The sequence below is a fragment of the Portunus trituberculatus genome, chromosome 27 (genome assembly GCF_017591435.1).
Source record: "Portunus trituberculatus isolate SZX2019 chromosome 27, ASM1759143v1, whole genome shotgun sequence".
Classification (NCBI taxonomy): Eukaryota; Metazoa; Arthropoda; class Malacostraca; order Decapoda; family Portunidae; genus Portunus; species Portunus trituberculatus.
The window spans coordinates 10,140,489-10,157,184 of record NC_059281.1 but is presented as its reverse complement, the minus strand read 5'-3'; the positions used below and the strand labels follow the sequence as shown (position 1 = coordinate 10,157,184).

At 41.7% G+C, this 16,696-nt stretch overlaps 1 protein-coding gene across 1 annotated transcript in view; it reads right to left on the bottom strand.

The window, feature by feature from the left end:
• The window catches only part of LOC123509461, a 304,302-nt gene extending 288,183 nt beyond the window's left edge, over nt 1-16,119 (bottom strand). The window contains 1 exon segment of the mRNA XM_045263750.1: nt 14,443-16,119. The gene's annotated coding sequence lies outside the window, so the exon portion shown is untranslated.
• Between the last annotated feature and the right edge of the window lie 577 nt (nt 16,120-16,696).

The following is a 16,696-nucleotide window of genomic DNA, read 5'->3' as shown; positions in this document are numbered from 1 at the left end:
TAGAGCAAGTAGGAGGGAACAGAAAAGGGCTGCTGTCAGTAGTCACAGACAACTGTGTTTCGGTTAGGAAGAGAAGATGAGGTTTAGTAGAGGAGAGGTGGTGTTCCACAGATTGAAAATTAGAACGAAGGCCACGAATGTTGCAGAAATTGATAGTGAAAGTATTAGATGAAGTGTCAAGACACCCAAGGTCGACAGCAGAGGGCAGTCCGACCTGGGGACATTTATGGTCCCTCCCAGAGGGGACTCCGAGGCAGGGCGTGGTGAAGCCATTATTAAATTTTGATTTGAAGAGAGTGTAAAAGTGTAAGGTGTTGTAGTGTAGTGTAGGAAGTAGTAGAAGTTGTCTTTAGAGGGCAGGCTGCAGCTGCTCAATTGTATAAATGAGACCACAAAGGGAACCGGGAAGAGAGGACACGGGGAATCACTCAGTTTGCAGCACTGCCTACATCCCCGTAAGTACCTCTCCTGGAGTATTCCACCGGGCGGCAGGTGACTACTGCCTACTCCAATTGTTATTATTATTATTATTATTACTATTATTATTATTATCATTATTGTTATTATTATTATTATCATTATTATCATTATTATTATTATTATCATTATTATTATTACTACTACTACTTCTACCATCACCATTATTGTTATTACTATTATTAATATCACAATGTAATTTTTATGTCCATCCAGCTCAGTGACTCTCATCAAGCTGGACTGCAGAAAAAGAGAAAAACATTTGAACAATTATTATTCACATGCGGCCACAGCGTAAACACATTTGTGGGAACGCTGAGATAAGCTTCTGTTACGTAGCAAAGTCTGGGTTGGAGCCACAGCTGCAGAACGAGAGAGAGAGAGAGAGAGAGAGAGAGAGAGAGAGAGAGAGAGAGAGAGAGAGAGAGAGAGAGAAGAAAAGAGAAGAGAACAGAGAAAAGAGAAGAGAAGAGAACAAGAGAGAGAGAGAGAGAGAGAGAGAGAGAGAGAGAGAGAGAGAGAGAGAGAGAGAGAGAGAGAGAGAGAGAGAGAGAGAGAGAGAGAGAGAGAGAGAGAGAGAGAGAGAGAGCACCAGCCACAACACAACACTCACCACTACACCACCACAATACACTCGCTCACCACTCAAACAAGACCGACTCCACTGCACACAGGAACACAATCACCTGGCCTCACCTGACTTGATCTCACCTGCTAGTCCCGCATCCAAATAATACAAACACAAGGCTACCAGTTTGCTCCGTGCCCTGCCTACCGACCCTCTGTCCCTCCCCACTTAACAACTCACCTTTAAGATACAAAAACACACACACAAAACACAAAACGTTACTACGGGCGAGGCAATCCTAAGACCCCTTGACAAACACCCCCTAAAAACACGCGGAAAGTCACAGTTTTTATCCATTTTCTTTTGGGTCTTCTATGCCGTACAAAATAGAGAGTAGCATCCAAGTCTCTGAATGAACACTGAGCAAAGATTAGTGTAAGATGTTTCTCGACTATGAGGTCCGTACTCAGAGACGCTTTGCTCTCTCTCACCACGACTATTTTTCAAGGCCACAGAGATGATTAGCGGAGTTTTCAAGAGTATTTCTCCAGTTTATAATATAGATATCTTGTCAATCTGCCTCTAAAACCATAAAAACGTCCTTAAAAACGCTTTGTTTTCTCTCCACGACTATTTTCCAAGGCCAAAGTTCTTGTCACTCTGCCTCTAGAACTATAATAACGCTATTGAAAACGGTCTGTTCTCTCACTAAGACTATTTCCCAAGGCCGCAGAGATGATTAGCGGGTTTATCAAGAATATTTCTCCAGTTAATAATGTAAAAATCTGGTCACTCTGCCTCTAAACTATAAAAACGCTATTGAAAACGGTCTGTTCTCTCACTAAGACTATTTTCCAAGGCCACAAAGATGATTAGCGGGGTTTTCAAGTGTTTCTTCATTCAATAATATAGAAATCTGGCCACTCTGCCTCTACAACCGTAAAAACACCTTTAAAAAACTCGTGTAAATATAGACAGTGGAGGTGAAGCACGGAACTGTTTGAGAATACGAGTCAGTCCCACAAACGCAGTTAGAACCGTCTGCCACCAATACAACCAATACATACACACTGGAAACACTATTTTTCTTCTCTGTAACTCTCTGTTCTCCCTCGGGAAAGACGTGTCGGTGGTGGTCGTAGTGGTGGTGGTGGTGGTGTGAGGAGGGTGTCGTTAGAGGGTCGTTGGTGGTGAAGGTGGGAGGAGGGGAGGAGGGGAGGAAGATGTCGTTAGAGGGTCGTTGGTGGTGAAGGTGGGAGGAGGGGAGGAGGGGAGGAAGATGTCGTTAGAGGGTCGGTGGAGATGGATGAGATGGAGGAGTCAAGTTAGCAAGCAAGCCAAGTTAACACCACAGTCACATTGGCCTGTGGTGTAAAGGAAGCAAAGGAGAACCTGAGTTGTCACTGTTACTTACTACACCTTGACTACCTGAAAGAAGTGTGTTCAGGTGTTAACTTGAGCTGTCACCTTTACTTACCACACCTTGATTACCTGAAAAAAAAAAGTGTCCAGGTCCTGTAGATTTATAAAAGCATATATTGGGCAGTTTTTATCTAATTTTCGTAACCAAAGCTCTTTTCACACACACAGCCACAGGTAATGCGAAATAAATCTTGATTGATTACGCATACTTTGGCTAGTTTGGGGTAAACACGTGGGAAAATGTACACTTTTTTAATATCTAAAGGGTCATTTAACCTGCTCAGTCCCATGACGCGTTTTCATATTTACTCTGATTACTATTTTGTGATTTTTTGCAGCTTCAGAAACTTATGTAGGAAGATCAAACCAGTGAAGACTTTGGGCCATTAATCTTCTGACCTCCATAGACGCTTCGTAATGTGAACAAAATCATCTAATCATACCCAAAAATCAAGGTAAAAAAAAGTGTCCCTGTACTGAAGAGGTTAAGGTGACAGGAACACAGACACCATGGCGATTAAGACAGGTAGTACTGGCAGATTATTAGGTGGTATACAGGTGTGGTGGTGGTGGTGGTGGTGGTGGTGGTGGAGTAAGGGGTGGAGGGCTGGCACGGATCTCTCTGGGTATTGATTTTGTAGGATCATCTCTCCATAGTCCTCTCTCTCTCTCTCTCTCTCTCTCTCTCTCTCTCTCTCTCTCTCTCTCTCTCTCTCTGTATTGTTGTATTTCTATGCTATCGAAGTCTTCTAATGCTCGTTCAATGTTCCTTTCACTTTATTAAGACAACTTTTCTCTATTCCCCTTCTCTCTCTCTCTCTCTCTCTCTCTCTCTCTCTCTCTCTCTCTCTCTCTCTCTCTCTCTCTCTCGTCATCTTTGGTACAAGTATTTTAGAAAGGAATCATTTGTCTTCCCTCTCCTTCTCTCTCTCTCTCTCTCTCTCTCTCTCTCTCTCTCTCTCTCTCTCTCTCTCTCTCTCTCCTTCCTCTCCACATTATTCCTTGCATCAATCATCTTTGCCTTCCTTCCTCCTGTCCTCCACTTCAGCCACACGTGCACAAATCCATTTTCTTTTGTCTTCCTATACTTTTTTATCTTTTCCTACCCTCCCTTTGTCCCATTTTCTAATCCTCTTTTCTCCTCTCACCATATTCTTATTTTATGTTCACTCTTCTCTCTCTCCCACATCAAATTATCTCTCCGTTTCCTCATTTTTCCCTCTCGTCTCTCTCTCTCCTCTGACTTTCAAGTAAATTCGTCCCATCTCCTCCTCTCTTTCTTAAGTCTACTCCTCCCAGCATCTCCCTTCCTTTAGTTTTCTCTCTCTTTTTCAACTAGTCTTCTTATTCCATCCTTCTCATTCTCTCCACTTGATCTATGCATAACACACAGCTTCAATCCTTCAGTTCATCCCTCCCTCCCTTTCTGTTTCCCGCCCTACTTCCCTCCTTCTCTCCTTCTTTCCCTCCCTCCCTCGCTCTCCTGTATCTCATTATGCATGTTCTTGTTTCTCCCGCTCGGCTCAATGAAATCCTCTCTCTTAAAACTACTTCATTTCCTCGACCCACTGACTACTCCTCTCTCTCTCTCTCTCTCTCTCTTGGGTCAGTGGTAAACAAACAAATAAACAGAGCTCACGACAGTCAACTCAGCGCTCAACACACGAGCGAACACACAGAGAGAAAACTTTAGGCAAAAATTCACGTTATCACCACTACCACCACCACCACCACCGCCACCATCATCACCGCCACCACCACCACCGCCACCTTCAATGTTTTCTTCTTTCGCGACACCGTCATCACCACCACCACCACCACCACCACTATCTTCACACTCACCTCCTTCTCTCTCCTGCTTCTTATTCTTATGCACAGCTCGCTACCTTTCTCTCTCTCTCTCTCTCTCTCTCTCTCTCTCTCTCTCTCTCTCTCTCTCTCTCTCTCTCTCTCTCTCTCTCTGGTGTAATCTTGCAGGGTTGCACAAGTAAGTAAACAAATTGTTATCATTCTCACCTAACGAGAGAGAGAGAGAGAGAGAGAGAGAGAGAGAGAGAGAGAGAGAGATTATAATTGTTGCTGATTGCTATTGTAGTCTTTGTTATTACTATCACAACCGATTATCACAATGCTACACTACCTCTCACAGTCAGACACACACACACACAGACACTGAGGGAGGGAACCGTAATGAATGATAACACACACACACACACACACACACACACACACACACACACACACACACACACACACACACATTGCCTGACAAATAACAGAAAACGGGACATAAACAGATTGCAAAATAAACACAGAAACTCGTACAATGAAAGACAAAATTAAAAACACGAGTATTTTTTTTTTCAGACAAACACGAAAATCGAGAGACAAAGTGAACGAAAACCAGTGATAAACAAAACAAAACAAAACAAAACACATATGTCCGGAAATGTATTTATACCAGACACACACAGACAGACAAACAGACAGACAGACAGACAGACAGAGAGAGAACATAGCCGCCACCTTCCCGTTCCGCAGATATTTGTAAACATTTCGTCGAATTCTGGGAACGAGAAGTGAAATGGCTTCGTATCGTCCCGTGTGTGTATGTGTGTGTGTGTGTGTGTGTGTGTGTGTGTGTGTGTGTGTGTGTGTGTGTGTGTGTGTGTGTGTGTTTATGCAAGGCTACAAAAGGCATTCCCATTTCCACTTATCCCCAGCTAACCACACTGGAAAATTTACACACAAGTTGCATTATACGTAAACACCCTGACACCTACACGAGGCAGAGGCACCTGTGTGTGTGTGTGTGTGTGTGTGTGTGTGGTGACGTTAACCTGTAATCTACACACACACACACACACACACACACACACACACACACACACACACACACACACACGGCCCGGTAGCTCAGTGGTTAGAGCGCTGGCTTCACAAGCCAGATAACCGGGGTTCGATTCCCCGGCCGGGTGGAGATATTTGGGTGTGTCTCCTTTCACGTGTAGCCCCTGTTCACCTAGCAGTGAGTAGGTACGGGATGTAAATCGAGGAGTTGTGACCTTGTTGTCCCGGTGTGTGGTGTGTGCCTGGTCTCAGGCCTATCCGAAGATCGGAAATAATGAGCTCTGAGCTCGCTCCGTAGGGTAACGTCTGGCTGTCTCGTCAGAGACTGCAGCAGATCAAACAGTGAACACACACACACACACACACACACACACTCTCTCTCTCTCTCTCTCTCTCTCGCAGGTAAGATTGCAGCGCCGGTAAGTTGCTCGGGTGAAGTAATTAAGGTCAGGTGTAGCAGAGCCAGTGGGAACTAACCCTGTATAGGAGAGCAAAAGGGGGAGAGAGAGAAGGTGAGGGGAAACTTACAAGGGAGGAGAGGTAAAGTGAGAAGGGTGAGAGAGAGAGGGGGGGATAGTAAGTAAATAAGTAAGTAAAAACATAAGAAAAGAGGAAAGCTGCAAGAGGCCGCCATGCCTATACGAGACAGTCCCAGTGTGCTTAAGCTACCTAATCCCATCTACTCGTATCATCCACATCCATGAACTTATCTTCTTTTAAATCTCCCTATTGATTCACCCCTGACTACATGACCACTGAGTAAGTAAGTACGTGAAGGTTTATTGTTCTAAAATATACAATATCCATTATACATAAGTACTGAAATGCAGGAGGAGGGGAGAGTGATAGAAATGAATGACTGAAGGTGAAGAGATTAGTGGAAAGAATGACAGTGATTAGAGAAAATAAAGATATGATGATTCCTACACCAGCCAAGAAGTCACTGGAGAAGGAGGGTGAAGAGTGATAGAAGTGAATGACTGAAGGTGAAGAGATTAGTGGAAAGAATGATAGTGAATGGAGAAAAATATATGATGACTCCTAATACCAGCCAAGAAGTCGCCTTTCCTTTTAACTTGTAAGGGACTGGCACCTCAGTGGGGCTTTTTTTATCATATTTTTTGTTGCCCTTGACAGGTTATCTCTCTTTGTAAAAATAAAAGGAGTTAGCTTACGAGAGAGAGAGAGAGAGAGAGAGAGAGAGAGAGAGAGAGAGAGAGAGAGAGAGAGAGAGAGAGAGAGAGAGAGAGAGAGAGAGAGAGAGAGAGAGAGAGAGAGAGAGAGAGAGAGAGAGAGAGAGAGAGAGGGAGAGGGAGAAGGAGAGGAGTAATTGAGAAGTGAATGTTTCTCTAATTTCACACCACAATGTTAAAAATAAAGCAAATAAAAGGAAAGCACATTAAGTGTTCATTAAACCACCATAACTGTGAGTAAAGAACAATTAGATGCACGTGGTCTCTCTCTCTCTCTCTCTCTCTCTCTCTCTCTCTCTCTCTCTCTCTCTCTCTCTCTCTCTCTCTCTATCTCTGGGTTGGAAAGGAGTGGAAAAAAAAAGGAACGAAAAAGGAAAGAAACTTGAGAGAGAGAGAGAGAGAGAGAGAGAGAGAGAGAAAGAAAGAAAGAAAGAAAGAAAGAAAGAAAGAAAGAAAGAAAGAGATTATGAGAAGCAGGAAGGAAAAAAAATGGGATAAGAAAAGATATGAGAGAGAGAGAGAGAGAGAGAGAGAGAGAGAGAGAGAGAGAGAGAGAGAGTAACGTAATAAATATTGGTTAGCGCGCAGTGTACCCACAAAATAATGTTCCCTCGGACGTGCTTACTGTGAAACGCCAGATGGAAAGAAGGAAGAAGGATAAATCGGAGAGGAGGAAAAGAGTCAAGGGAGAGAGAGAGAGAGAGAGATGGAAGGGAGAGATTGCAGGAAGGGGAGAGGAAGACAGGAGACAAAAGGCCAATACGTGACTAAACTTTGAGTCAGTTCAGAAAAAAAATAATAAAAAAGAAGTAGAGAAAGCAAGACAAACGGACAGAGAGAGAGAGAGAGAGAGAGAGAGAGATTGTGCTTCTGTCCTCACTCTCCTACCACTCATCCCTCCCGACACTAAGAAATCCTGTCTCGTGTGAAAAGCCTCGTTAACTTTCCCATCAACACTGTTACAGCTCTGGCTTGGACAATAAACGACTCGCCTCAGCTTGCCACGTCTTCCTGAGCCTACAAATGTGTGACACCTACGCCTAAAAAAGCTGCAATATAATCAAGTCCTTCAGTACTGGGACGCATTTCTACCTTAAAGTTTTGGGTACTGTTTGATTTACATTAGGAAGTCAAAAGGTCACAAGATTAATGGAAATTCACTGTGTTACTCTAGTCCACACATAAGCTAGATGTGTAAGCTAGACATAGTATTGAAGGGGTATTGGTACTTTTTTTTCACTTTATATTTTTGTTGCCCTTCTACAGTCCTTCTCTCTTACATAAAAATAATACAGTGGAGACGTGTAAAGAATCTCTAGCTAGGTGTCTGAGGCGAGACATTGGAAAGACAACCTGGTGGGCGCTATAACAAAGAAGCTTAATCTTTTAGTACTGGGACATATTTTTATCTCGAGATTTGTGTAAGATTAGGACATTTTATTGGCATTAGGAAGGGTCAGAGGTTAGAAGATTAATGGCCACAGTCTTCACTATGTCAGTTCCCCACATAAGTATCTGAATCTGTATAAAATCACCAAATAGTAAGCAGAATGAATATGGAAACGCGTCATGGTACTCAAGGAGTTCTATGGAAATATATCTTGGACGAACTTTTTCTCTCAGTTTTATCTTAACCTACCGAGTCTGTCTTGAAATTGCTCTTAGACTTGGCAAAAAACTAAGAATTTTTGTTAATCTATTCATTCCTACAACACATTTCTACCTTGAGATTTGTGTACGATTGGACCATTTTATTGACATTAGGAAGGGTCTATGGAGGTCAGAAGATTAATGGCTACAGTCTTCACTACGTCAGTCTCCCACATGAGTATCTGAAGCTGTATGAAATCACCAAATTAGTAAGCGTCATGGTACTAAATGGTTTAATACTACACCTAACACTCACACGGCTGGCAGCGGTGGATGGATCGGGTGTCGGGTGAGAGTTGAGGCAGGAAGTAATGCTTCAGGCCCATCAAACTTGTCTCACTCAAGGATCGAACCCGCAGACAGGTTATGGGCGAATCATGAGGTGAATGTGCCACGCTGCCGTTAAGAGTTGGTGGCACCGTTTTGGCCGCGACGATATCAGTCACTAAATGTTTATGAGGTAGAGTGGTGACCGAGACTGTACCAATAATAGGATTTACTCTTTTTCAGCACAAGAACCATGAAGATTTCGGCCCCTTCAGTACCATGAAGCGTTTCCATATTCATTCTACTTACTATTTGGTGATTTTATACAGCTTCACAAACTCGTGTATGGGATTAAGATAGTGAAGACTGTAGCCATTAATCTTCTGACCTCCATACACCCTTCCTAATGTCAATAAAATGGTCTAATAGTACACAGATCTCAAGGTAAGAATATGTCCCGGTACTGAAGGGGTTAAGAATAATTACTTTCTCTATTCTTCCTTCCTCCCACCCTCCTATTGCCTTACATCCTCCCCATTCATCTCTCCTCCCCCTCTCCACCCTCCGTCTCTCCCTCTCTCTCTTCCCTCGTCCTCTCATATGGAACAGTATGTAAAAGAACAAAATGATGATTTATATAATGGAAAAATTCACGTTGGAAATCCGTAGAAGAATATATATGATAATATGTAAAAGAACAGAATGGTAATTTGTATAATGGAAAAGTCACGTTGGAAAACTGTAGAAGAATATATGTAATAGTATGTAAAAGAACACAATGGTAATTTGTATAATGGAAAAGTTCAGGTTGCAAATCTATTCGCCTGTTGATGGTGAAAAAAAAAAAAATGGGAAAAGTTTGTTTCTCTCTGTAGATATTTATGGTTCGCGTGTCGGGCGGTAAATACACAGTACACAAAATACATCACTAATTGAAACTCATTGATATTCAGCACAATAATAACTTCAAACCTGAACCAATATCATATACAGTGTTCACCTCCTCTCTTATTTCGAATCGCATAATACGAGCGAAAGTTTCCACACCAACAATCATTAATATGGAAATACTGTGATGAATTTTTACCTTGATTTTTGGTTAGGATTAGACGATTTTATTTACATTAGGAAGGATCTATGGAGGTCAGAAGATTAATAGTCAAAGTCTTCACTATTCTAATTCCTGCTAATGTTTCTGAAGCTGTATAAAATCAAGGATCTATGGAGGTCAGAAGATTAATGGTCAGAGTCTTCACTATTCTAATTCCTGCTTATGTTTCTGAAGCTGTATAAAATTACCAAATAGTAACCAGAATGAATACGGAAACGCGTCCTAGTACTGAAGAGATTAACATGAAAATACTATGAGAATAATACACATAACTGAATACCAATACATGTCACAAACTAGGAAAAAGAGTAATCGCATATGAAAACAATGACAAGCTGTGGCATCGATTATTTCATTTAGATTTAGACAAAAAAAGTATTTGTGGATTACCTCGTTTGAATTTCCCATTGTTTCATCTTCCTACACTCGGCAAAAAGTCCCAACCAAGGTGAGTATTCTGACTTCTGATTGGGTAGCTGGCTATAACACGTGGCCAGCCCTGCACCACCTCCACTACTCATGAAGAAGAATTACAAGAAGAACAAGAAAAATGAGAACAAGTAGAAAAGGAAAAAGTAGAACAAAAACAAGAAGAAAAGAAAAGAAGAACAACAAGGACAAGAACAAGAACAAGAAGAAAATGAAGAAGAACAAGAAGAAGAAGAAGAACAACAACAACAACGACAAAAACAACAACAAGATGAAAAGGAAGAAAAAGAAAAAGAAAAAAGAAAAAGAAGAATTTGAACAAGACCAAGAAGAACAAGAAGAACAAGATGAAACTTAATAAAAAGACCTAATTAATTACCAAAACAACACAAACGAACACCTTCCCACTATAAGAACCCTCAAGACATAATAGTGTGCTGGGAACTCTCTGGTTTGGTTCTTGTGTTGCCGCTTTGCCTGGCCGATCCGCGAGACTCTACATCACTCCCTCTCCACTGCTAGGGATGCTCTTCTTTAAGGTCACAGGTAAGAAAAATATAATGCTTTTTTCTACCATCATCCTGCCTATCTACGTTATTGCATACCTTACCCTTTGGCGCCGGATGGACTGATGCCTCGCGTGTATTGTTCATTAAATCGCCTCCCAGTCCCTTCCACTATAAACAGTAATAACTTTATCTGTCTTCTCGTCTGTGTCTGTTCTCTCAGTATGACTATTTTTCAAGGCCACAGAAATTATTAGCGGGGTTTTCAAGCGTGTTTCTCTAGTTGATAATGTAAAAATCTTGTCACTCTGCCTCTAAAACTGTAAAAATACCTTAAAAATCTTTGTTCTCTCTAAAAGCGACTATTTTCCAAGGCCACAGAAATTATTAGCGGGTTTTCAAGCGTGTTTCTCTAGTTAATAATGTAAAAATCTTGTCATTCTGCCTCTAAAACTGTAAAAATACCTTAAAAATCTTTGTTCTCTCTCGCTCCGACTATTTTCCAAGGCCACAGAAATGATTAGCGGGGTTTTCAAGAGTGTTTCTCTAGTTAATAATGTAAAAATCTTGTCATTCTGCCTCTAAAACTGTAAAAACACTTTAAAAATCGCTGTTCTCTCCCACTGCGACTATTTTCCAAGGCCACAGAGATGATTATCGGGGTTTTCAAGAGTGTTTTTCCAGTTAATGATATAGAAATCTTGTTACTCTTCCTATAAAACTGTAAAAACACCATGAAAAACTCATGTAAATTTAAATAAGGCCTTTTGAAATAGCGGAGATGACGCGCAGAAGTGTTTGAGAATACAAGCTTCTTTCTGTCTGGTGAACGCGTATTGTTAGTGTTTAAAAGATGAAAATGTTAATAATTGCTTGGGTACTTTGTCTTTCTGAGTTGATCTTGTGCATTTAACTTCTCGAATCTAAGAAAGTATATTATAAACAGTAACAAGTCTTCTCGCCTGTGTGTCTGTCTGGTGGGCACTTATTGTCAGTGTATAGATTAAAATATGGGTAATGTTCCTTTTTTTATATAAGAGGGAAGACTGGCCAAGGGTAACAATAACTGATAAAAAAAGGCCGACTGATGTGACGGTCCCCAAACAAACTGAAAAGAAAGTAATTACAAGAGGATTTTAAAGGATGAAAAAGGTTAATAATTACTATCGATCCTTCTCAGTAGCACATGACACGACTACATGTTGTGGTAATATACTCATTTTATTTCACGTTTATATAGTTTTGTTTTCAAGTAGAAGGCTTTTATTGGCTTGTAATGATGTTTGTTATAAATATCTACCTAGAATACTAATAACTGTTCAGATACTTGTTCTTTCTGAGTAAATCACGTGCACTTAACCTCGCGAATCAAAGAAAGAACACTATAACAACTATACTATGAGTCTTATCGCCTGTATGTCTGCTGAATGCTTATTGTCAGTGTATGTAAGAAGATACTAACAATTCTTCGTCTTTCTGAGTAAATCATGTACACACAACCTCTCGATTTAAAAGAAAGAACACTATAACAACTATACCATAAATCTTCTCGCCTATATGGTGAACGCGTATTGTTAGTGTATGCAAGAAGATACTAACAATTCTTCGCCTTTCTGAGCAAATCACATACACACAACCTCTCGATTCAAAGAAAGAACACTAACAACTATGCTATAAGTCTTTTCGTCTGTCTGTCTGGTGAGCGTTTATTGTCAGTGTTTATAAGAAGATATTAATGCCTTGTCTTTCTGAGTAAATTATGGACAACCTCTGGAATCAAGGAAAGTGTTGGCTTACACACAGACAAGCAAACGTTTCCTGCCTCACAATTTATCTCACCTCGATCTAGAATTACAATAGAGACCTTTATTTTTCAGGGCAGACAAGGTAAACTACACTTGGCGGGTTCCATAAAGAAGGGTGTTAATTTACGAGGGGTGAGGTGAGGGTGCAGCGAGGGTGAAGCAGGCCTGTCTGTGTTCACGCCAGCGCCCCCTGACCCTCGTATCTCTCACCACCACGCAAACACACGCATCCCTTGGCATTACTCTCTCTCTCTCTCTCTCTCTCTCTCTCTCTCTCTCTCAAACACATCCCTGCGCCACAAACTAACCAAACAACGCACAAAACCACCTAATCCTTACGTCCACCTATTCAACCACCAGGACACTCAGCCAGGCCATGTGGATCAGCAACTCACACACGCACACAGAGACCAGCCAGTATGTGGGTTAAAGGGTTACTATGGAAAGTCGATACCGGTGAAGGCCTCTATAAAAATTTTCGCCCAAATCATTCCTTCTCGATTAACTTTCCCAGCCAAACTCCAGCTAAGAAGAGAAGTTTCCCTCGTGATGGATTCTCACTCTGGGAAACTTAATGCATTTCCCAAGCACAATTTTACCTAACATTACTCAGCCAGTCTAACCCAATGCAGCTTAACTTCTTCAGTACTGGGACACAATTTTAAGCACGAGTTTGTGTGTGATTGAACGATTTTATTTACATTAGGAAGGGTCTATGGAGGTCAAAAGATTAATGGCTAGAGTCTTCACTATTCTAATCCCAACATAAGTATATAAAACTGTATAAAAATGTCAAATAGTAAGTAGAATTAATATGAAAACGTGTCATGGTATTGAAGGGGTTAACTTACTCTACAATGAAGCTGTTTTGAGTGAGGGTGGCTGCAGTGTTCCTAAGGTAAGCTCATATAAAGAAACTTAGTGCGTACGATGGATTAATTTCTTCAGTGCTATGACGCGTTTCCATGTTCATTCTGCTGACTATTTAGTGATTTTGTACAACTTCAGAAACTCATGTGGGGAATAAAATAGTGAAGATTCTGGCCATTAATTAATCTTCTGACATCCATAGACCCTTCCCAATGTGAACAAAATCGTCTAAACACATCCAAACTCGTGACAAAAATGCGTCCCAGTATTGAAGAGGTTAAAATAAAGAAGACTGTGGCCATTAACCTTCTGATCTCCATAATCCCTTCCCAATGTGAACATAATCATCTAATCACACCGAAACTTGCCATAAAAACGTGTCTCTATACTGAAGGGGGTTAAAATAAAGAAGACTGTGGCTATTAATCTTCTGATCTCCATGAACCCTTTCTAATGTGAACAAAATCGTCTAATCACACTGAAAATTGCTATAAAAACGCGTCTCTGTACTGAAGGAGTTAAATTTCAGAGGGCAGCACTGAGAGCTTTGAATATTCAGGTTCTATTCTGGAAAGGGAAGGAAAAAAAAATACAGAGCGCTGAAAACTTTGCAGTTATTGACGCAAGTGTAGTAAAGACTTAATCCCAACCTATACGTGCACGAAAATATTTCACACTTAAAGGGAATCAGCTCGTTGGTGTTAGAAGTGAGGACTGGAGCCACGCACCTGTGCCTGCCGCGCCTCCAGGAAGTGAACCGGTGCAGTTGAAAGCATCTCCATCACACACACACACACACACACACACACACACACACACACACACACATAACTAATAACCAAAGCTTTTTTCCCACCAAATCAAACAAACGACACAAAAAGTTGGAAAGACTTCACAAAGAACAATATGTGAAGGTTTTTCTCTCAGAACAAATTAGTTGAGTTGAGAGAGAGAGAGAGAGAGAGAGAGAGAGAGAGAGAGAGAGAGAGAGAGAGAGAGAGAGAGAGAGAGAGAGAGAGAGAGAGAGAGAGAGAGAAAGACATAGAGGCAGAGAAAGAAAGAAGAAATTTAACAGGAAGCATCGCAAAAAGGACAACAAACACAGCTTTTCGCCCACAAAGTAAAGAAGTGGGCCGAGAGTTTAAGGCTTATTTAAACACTGGGAGTCATTAATCTGGGGCAGCAAGATCCTAATTAGTGCACGCAAACACATCACGAAGGTAAACAGCAACGTGATTAACCCTTCACTATTCCCTAAGTATACACTGATTTTAATTATTTTCTCCCCACTTACCTGAGTTAAGATGGCAGTTGGTGGTTCCCTCGCCGTCGGTAGATGTGGTGGTGGTGGTGGTGGTGGTGGGAAGTCTCCAGAAGGTGGTAGTGACAGGTGGGCAGGTGTGAGTAGGTGAGGGATGCCTGGGATAGGTGTCACGGTGTTATTGCAGATACAGGTACATCAGTCTCACTCTGACTAACCAAACTGTATCGTGTCACGTGGTAAGGAACAGTGACTCTTATAGCTTCATTGATACATACGCGTGTCATTGCCGCTGAATATTATTGGCTCTTTTTTATAACGAATGAGTTGAGGGTTTGACACGTGACGCTTGGGTAAGGATTAATATGGTTATGTTAGGTCAGTTGTTGGGAATTGATACGTGATACTTGTGTAAGGATTAGTATGATACGTTAGGTCAGTTGTTGGAAATTGATACGCGACACTTGGGTAAGAATTAGTTAGGTTACGTTAGGTCAGTTGTTGGTGGTTTGATACGTGATACTTTGGTAAGGATTAGTATGATACGTTAAGTCAGTTGTTGGGAGTTTAATACGTGACTTTTGGGTAAGAATTAGTATGGATATGTTAGGTCAGTTGTTGGGAGAATTGATACGTGACACTCAGGTAAGGATTTGTTAGATTACGTTAGGTCAGTTGTTAAGGGAATTGATACGTGACACTCAGGTAAGCATTAACTAGCTTACAATATCTCAGATGAGGTTAAGTCAGGTTAGCTTAAAGTAAGACACATTTAGATTAGCTCAGATTATATAAGGTTGGTAAAGGTCAGGTCAGATTAGATAAAGCTACAATAAGATACAAAATAACAAACAGCGACAGTGACCACGTACTTAATAACGAAGCATGAATAACTTTAATGACGAGGAGAGATGAAAAAAATAAAGAAGAAAAGTTTGATCCGGCAGAGTGAGACGGACGTGATTCTGTGAGTTTCCCGGGAGCAGCGCGGGGTGTGGCCGGTCAGCAGGTAATTGATCCCAGCCTGCTACCTGGCTTCACACTCAATCACCTGCTCAAGTTTCTCCTCACCAGTCCTCACCAATTAGCCCGCCACAGTTAGCCCTTCAGTCCTTCAGTCCATGGTGACACAAGCGGCCACAGGGAAGCACAGTGCCTCCATCACCAACACAAAGCAACTACTCCGCCCCCACACCCATAAATTTCCTTAATTCATTCGTCCCTAGCACTTATTTTTCTCAAGCTTATTACGAAAACTTTCACTCGCCTTTTTCTCTCATCATCGAACGCTCAGATGCGATTCTTTCCACACCTTTTCGCTCACTCTCATCCTACCGACGCTGGGTTGTGATTCTTCCTTCTTTCTCTCTTTCTTTGCTCGTTAAATTTTCGCAGAGATTAATTAGATAAGTTTGATTAGACCGCAAAGACTAACAACAGACTTTTCGGGATTTCTTTTGCCGGCAGAGGACTGAAGGCTTTGTTTGATCACCGCTAGCGACACACACCTCACCTCACCTCGCTTCACCTCGCCTCGCCTCGGTTCGCTCACTTACATCATTAATAACCGGGAGAAAACAGAGATGAGACTTCAGTGTTCCTTTATTTACCCGCCATGCTGACACCTCGATGTTTTTAGTTTCCCTCTGAGACTTGAAGGATTACGTGTGATGAGTGGACGGGTTTCTATTTCAGACGGTATTGCATCTTTTATTCATCTGATTTAACGTGTTGCTTTATTTACTTGCTTTCTTTAATACACAAAACTCATTACTTCTTTATGTAAAAAACACTATATTTTTTTTTACAGCGCGTTTCCAGTTAACATTTTTAATTAACATAATATTCACTGGTTTAAAACTAATGAAGAGATAAATAACTCTACTCTTTACCAGATCTCGATTCACCACCACTCATGGGAGCTGAGTTTCATTTTACTCAAAGGATTATTTAGAACAAACATCTCCACTTCACAGACCACAATAACAGGAGCAGTGCCGCCTTCTCGACCCGCGGCGCACTGCAAGGCTATCCCAGGCGGGGCGGGGAGGGGGAGAACCTGGGCGAAATGAGATAAAGTGGGAGGTTCAGTACGGCAGGAGGAACCCCGCGCGGCGACACCCTCCTCAACCACTGCTGCAGCCACACTGGGGAAATTACAACGGCTTCAGGCGCTTCACTCACCTCCGTTTTCTGTTTCCTCTCCCCCTCTCCTCCTCCTCCTCCTTCTCCTCTTCCCCAGGTAGTGTTTCCCTCCTACCTGCTTCTTTCTTCCCATGCTTCTCAT